Here is a 6,585-nt window from a genome sequence, read left to right on the forward strand (position 1 = left end):
ATTTCTTTGCCTATTTCTTTTAAGTATTGAATTTTTGATGCAAGGTGTTTTTCAGATCTTTATGCACTTGTTTTAGGCTAATACAGATTGGACTGTTGTGTTACAGTTTTCTTCTGTTTTATGGTTTTAGGGAGGTTTTCATCAGCTGAAATGTTCTGACTCCTCTTTTCTGTTTTCTTCTCATTTTAGCTTTTTATAGATTAAAACTACATATGTATGCATTCATTCCATGAACAATATTGGTACATTTGGTGAGTTACAAAATTCACACTTTAAGAATCCCCTCTCTCTCTCCTGGCAATGTAGCTAAGTGCATTTTCCTTAATAGACGGCTTGGGGGAAGGATATACATGTGAGGGGGAATTTTATGCATCCTTTGACTTTTTGTCTTTTTTCTCTTTGAAGGTGCTATGTTTCCCTCTCTTGTATATATATTTTTTCCTTTTACCATCCAGGCTTCAGAAGTGATTCCTCCTCTTTTTTTCTAGCATTTTTTTGTGAGGATGTTCAAATATACAGAAAAGTTGAAGTAATTTTCCAGCCAACACACATATACTTATCACTTAGATTCTACAGCTAACATTTTACAGTTTTCACTTATCATATTGGTGAAACTATTCCTCTATCCATCCGTTAATCCATTTTATTTTTGATGCATTTCAAAGTAAATTGTCCATGTTACTGCATCTCCCCTTAAATGCTTTATCATGAATATCATTAAATAGAACACAATATTTTTTTTTACAATTGCTAATATAAAATATACATACAAAGAAATGCACAAATATTTAGTATACATTTGCTGAGTTTTAATAATTGCATACATCTGTGTAACCCAAACCACTATCAAGATATAGAACACCACCAGCACCCTAGACAGTTTCCTTATTCCACTTCCCAGTAAATCCTTTACCCCATACTGACAGAGATAACATCATTCTGCTTTTTCCACCATGGATTAGTTTTGCTTATTCTAGAATTTCATATTAATGAAACCATACAGTGTGTATGTTTTTGTGTAGGCTTATTTCACTCAGCATGTTTTTGAGATTCATCCTTTGCTGTTTTTGTTTTGTCAGTAATTCATTCCTTTTTACTTCTGAGTAATAGTCTATTGTGTGAATATAGCAAATATTGCTTATTTATTCTCCTCATGGCCTTTTGTATTGTTTCCAATTTGAGGCTATTAGGAAAAAGCTGCTATGAACATTCTTGTGCATGTATTTTTGCATACATGTGTTCCATTTCTGTTAGGTAAAGTGAGGTGTGGAATTGATGAGACATAGGGTATTGAGCTTTACAGGAAACTGGCTGACCTTTATCCAAAGTAGTTGTACAATTTTACACTCCTATCAAAAATGTTAAAGGATTCTATTGGTCTGCAACATTGCCAAGATTTAATTTTGTCATCTTTTAAATTTTAGCCATTTGTAAGTCTTCTTTTGTGAAATTCAAAACTTCTGCCCTATTTCCTTGAGTTATTTCTCTTTATGCTATTGAGTTGTAGGAATTCATACATTTTGGTACCATTCCTTTGTCAGATATAGGTTTGCAAACGTTTATTCCTAGTCTTTGGCTTACCTATTAAATTTATACATGTATCTTTGAAGAGCATAAACTTAACTGTGATAGTCTAATTAATCCGTTTTATCTCTGATGCTTAATGTTTCCTTGACCTGCCTAGGAGATTTTTGCCTACATTTAAGTCATGAAGATATTCTAAGTTTTCCTTTAAAAGCTTTATGATTGTAACTTTTATGTTTAGATCTACAATCCATCTCAAGTTAAATTCTATGTATACTGGAGATAGGGGTTGATGTTCTTTTTTTTTTTCCCCTATGGGCATCCAGTTATTCCAACAATATCTGTTGAAAACCTTTCCTTTCCCCATTGGATTTTTCAGGCAACTTTGTTGAAAATCAAATGATAATATAAGTTAGGGGTCTATTTCTGGCTCTCTATTCTGGTCCATTGATCTATTTATTTATACTTATATACACTATATGTACTCTACTGTAGTATCAAACTGTCTTGATTTCTGTAATATTCTAGTAACTCTTGAAATTGAGTAGTTAATTCCTTCAAGTGTATCTTTCTTCAGCTTTACTTTGTATATTATAGGTTCTTTGCACCTCCACATACATTTTAGAATCAGCTGGTTAATTTCTGCAGTATGGCTGGTGGGATTTTCATTAGGATTATGTTGAATCTATGAATCAATTTGAGGAAAATGGATATCAACAATATTGAACCCTCCAACCCATGTGCGTGGTATATCTCTCATCTTATTTAGACCTCCTTTAATTTCTCTCAGCAAGGATTTATGGGTTTTAGTGTACAGGTCTTTAGTTAATTTATTCCAAAGTAGTTTGTGTTTTTGTTGCTGTTGTTGTAAGTGCAGTTTTAAAAATTTCATTGCTAATTATTAGCTGCTGGTGCATAAAACACAATTGAGTTTTTAAAATATTAATCTTTCATACTATGACTGCAAAATTCACTCATTAATTTTGTTAGTTTTTTTGTAGATTCCTTAGGATTTTCTGTGTAAATAATCATGCCATTTGAAAATTGAAACAGGTTTACTTTTTCCTTTCTGATCTTTATATCTTTCATTTCATTTTCTTGCCTTATTAGAATGGCTAGGACTTCCAGTTCCAATAGAAGTAGTATGAGTGAACAACTTTGTCTTGTTTCTGATCTTAGGGGGAAATATTAAATATTTCATCATTAATATGATATTAGTTGTATGTTATTTGGAGATGCCCTTGATCGCGCTGAAGAAGTTTCCTCTATTCCTAGCTTGCTGAGAGTTTTTGTCATGGAAGGGTGTTGCTTTTTTTTTTTTTTCCCCTAAAAAATAATCCTCTCCTAGAAACAATGCCTTTCAAAGCTGCCACTTGAGTCCCATAAACTTTAATGTCCTTTCCTTTTGGTTATATTACTCTGATCTGTAAAACTGGTTTTCAGAATTTTAAATTATTTAACAGCTTCATTGACATGTAATTCACATACCATATAATTCACCCATTTAAATTGTTCAATTCAGTGGTTGTTAGTATATTCACAGACAAGTACAACCATCACCACAGACAATTTTTAGAACATTTTCATCACCTTAAGAAGAAACATGATATCCTTTAGCTATCACACTTATCCCTCTATTCCTTGTCCCCAGCCCTAAGCAACAACTAATCTACTTTCTGTCTCCATAGACATCCCTATTCTGGACTTTCTCATGAATGAAACAGAGTGTGGTCTTTTGTGACTTGCTTCTTTCTCTTAGCATAGTGTTTCCAAGGGTCATCTATACTGTAGCATATATCAGTACTCCATTCCTTTTAATGGCCACATAATATTTCATTGTTTGAATATACCACATTTTGTTAATCCATTCATCCACTGATGGACATTGGGTTGTTTCTACCTTTTGCCTATTGTGAATAATGCTGCTATAAACATTCATGTAGAAATTTCTGTGTGGACATGTATTTTTACTTCTCGTGTTCTATTTCCTAGAGTGGAATCCTGGGTGATATGGTAATCTGCTGTTTAATTGTTTGAGGAAATACTAGATTGTTTTCCTAAGTGTTGGGCTACTTTTACACTCCCACTGGCAGTGTATCAGAGTTCAAATTTCTCCACAACCTCACCAACAATTATTATCTGACTTTTCAATTCTAGTCATCCTGCTGGGCATGAAGTGGTATCTCATTGTGATTTTGATTTGCATTTTCTTTATGACTAATGATGTTGAGCATTGTTTCATGTGCTTGTTTGCCACTTGTGTCTCTTCTTTGGAGGAATGTCTATTCACATCATTTGCCCATTTTAAAAACTGGATTGGGGGAGGAGCTTCAAGATGGTGGAAGAGTAAGATGCGGAGATCACCTTTCTCCCCACAAATACATCAGAAATACATATGCATGTGGAACAACTCCTACAGAACACCTACTGAATGCTGGTAGAAGACCTCAGACCTCCCAAAAGGCAAGAAACTCCCCACGTACCTGGGTAGGGCAAAAAAACCCAAAAAACAGAGACAAAAGAATAGGGACAGGACCTGCACCAGTGGGAGGGAGCTGTGAAGGAGGAAAGGTTTCCACACACTGGGAAGCCCCTTCACGGATGGAGACTGCGGGAGGCAGAGAGGGGGAGCTTTGGAGCCACGGAGGAGAGCGCAACAACGGGTGTGGAGGGCAAAGTGGAGAGATTCCTGCACAGAGGATCGGTGCCGACCAGCACTCACCAGCCCAAGAGGCTTGTCTGCTCACCCGCCTGGACAGGTGGGGGCTGGGAGCTGAGGCTTGGGCTTCAGTCAGATCCCAGGGAGAGGACTGGGGTTGGCTGCATGAACAGAGCCTGAAGGAGGCTAGTGTACCACAGCTAGCTGGGAGGGAGTCCGGGAAAAAGTCTGGATCTGCCTAAGAGGCAAGAGACTTTTTCTTGCCTCTTTGTTTCCTGGTGCCGAGGAGAGGGGATTCAGAGTGCCGCTTAAAGGAGCTCCAGAAATGGGTGCGAGCCGCGGCTATCAGCGCGGACCCCAGAGATGGGCATGAGATGCTAAGGCTGCTGCTGTCAGCACCAAGAAGCCTGTGCACAAGCACAGCTCACTCTCCACACCTCCCCTCCCAGGAGCCTGTGCAGCCCACCACTGCCAGAGTCCCGTGATCCAGGGACAACAACTCTGGGAGAATGCACAGCGTGCCTCAGGCTGGTGCAATGTCACGCTGGCCTCTGCTGCTGCAGGCTCGCCCCGCATCCGTACCCCTCCCTCCCCCTGGCCTGAGTGAGCCAGAGCCCCCGAATCAGCTGCTCCTTTAATCCCGTCCTGTCTGAGCAAAGAACAGACACCCTCAGGCAACCTACACGCAGAGGTGGGTCCAAATCCAAAGCTGAACACCGGGAGCTGTGCGAACAAAGAAGAGAAAGGGAAATTTCTCCCAGCAGCCTCAGGAGCAGCAGATTAAATCTCCATAATCAACTTGATGTACCCTGTATCTGTGGAATACCTGAATAGAAAACGAATCATCCCAAATTGAGGAGGTGGACTTTGGGAGCAATGATATATATATATATTTTTTTTCCCTTATTCTCTTTTTGTGAGTGTGTATGTATATGCTTCTGTGTGTGATTTTGTCTATATAGCTTTGCTTTTACCACTTGTCCTAGGGTTCTGTCCTTTTTTTTTTAATTACTTAAAAAATTGTTTTTTCTTAATAATTATTTTTTTATTTTAATAACTTTATTATATTTTATTTTATTTTATCTTCTTTCTTTCTTTTTTTTCCCCCTTTTATTCTGAGCCATGTGGATGACAGGCTCTTGGTGCTCCAGCCAGGTGTCAGGGCTGTGCCTCTGAGATGGGAGAGCCAAGCTCAGGACACTGGTCCACAAGAGACCTCCCAGCTCCACGCAATATCAAACGGTGAAAATCTCCCAGAGATCTCCATCTCAACGCCAAGACCCAGCTCCACTCAACAACCAGCAAGCTACAGTGCAGGACACTCTATGCCAAACAACTAGCAAGACAGGTACACAACCCCACTCATTAGCACAGAGGCTGCCTAAATCATAATAAGGCCACAAACACCCCAAAACACACCACCAGACTTGGACCTGCCCACAAGAAAGACAAGATCCAGCCTCATCCACTAGAACACAGGCACAAGTCCCCTCCACCAGGAAGACTACACAACCCACTGAACCAACCTTAGCCATTGGGGACAGACACCAAAAACAACGGGAACTACGAACCTGCAGTCTGTGAAAAGGAGACCCCAAACACAGTAAGATAAGCAAAATGAGAAGACACAGAAACACACAGCAGGTGAAGGAGAAAGACAAAAACCCACCAGACCTAACAAATGAAGAGGAAATAGGCAGTCTACCTGAAAAAGAATTCAGAATAATGATAGTAAAGATGATCCAAAATTTTGGAAATAGAATAGGGAAAATGCAAGAAACATTTACCAAGGACCTAGAAGAACTAAAGATGAAACAAACAATGATGAACAACACAATAAATGAAATTAAAAATACTCTAGATGGGATCAATAGCAGAATAACTGAGGCAGAAGAATGGATAAGTGACCTGGAAGATAAAATAGTGGAAATAACTACTGCAGAGCAGAATAAAGAAAAAAGAATGAAAAGAATTGAGGACAGTCTCAGAGACCCCTGGGACAACATTAAACACACCAACATTCGAATTATAGGGGTCCCCGAATAATAATAATAATAAAAAGGAACTGAGAAAATACTTGAAGAGATTATAGTTGAAAACTTCCTTAATATGGGAAAAGAAATAGTTAATCAAGTCCAGGAAGCACAGAGAGTCCCATACAGGATAAATCCAAGGAAAAACACACCAAGACTCATATTAATCAAACTGTCAAAAATTAAATACAATTAAATTAAATTAAATACAATACAATTAAATTAAAAGAAAACATATTAAAAGCAGCAAGGGAAAAACAACAAATAACACACAAGGGAATCCCCATAAGGTTGACAGCTGACCTTTCAGCAGAAACTCTGCAAGCCAGAAGGGAGTGGCAGGACATATTTAAACTGAAGGAGAAAAAC

Source organism: Neophocaena asiaeorientalis, unplaced genomic scaffold (genome assembly GCF_003031525.2).
Source record: "Neophocaena asiaeorientalis asiaeorientalis breed wild unplaced genomic scaffold, Neophocaena_asiaeorientalis_V1.1 scaffold202, whole genome shotgun sequence".
Taxonomy (NCBI): Eukaryota; Metazoa; Chordata; class Mammalia; order Artiodactyla; family Phocoenidae; genus Neophocaena; species Neophocaena asiaeorientalis.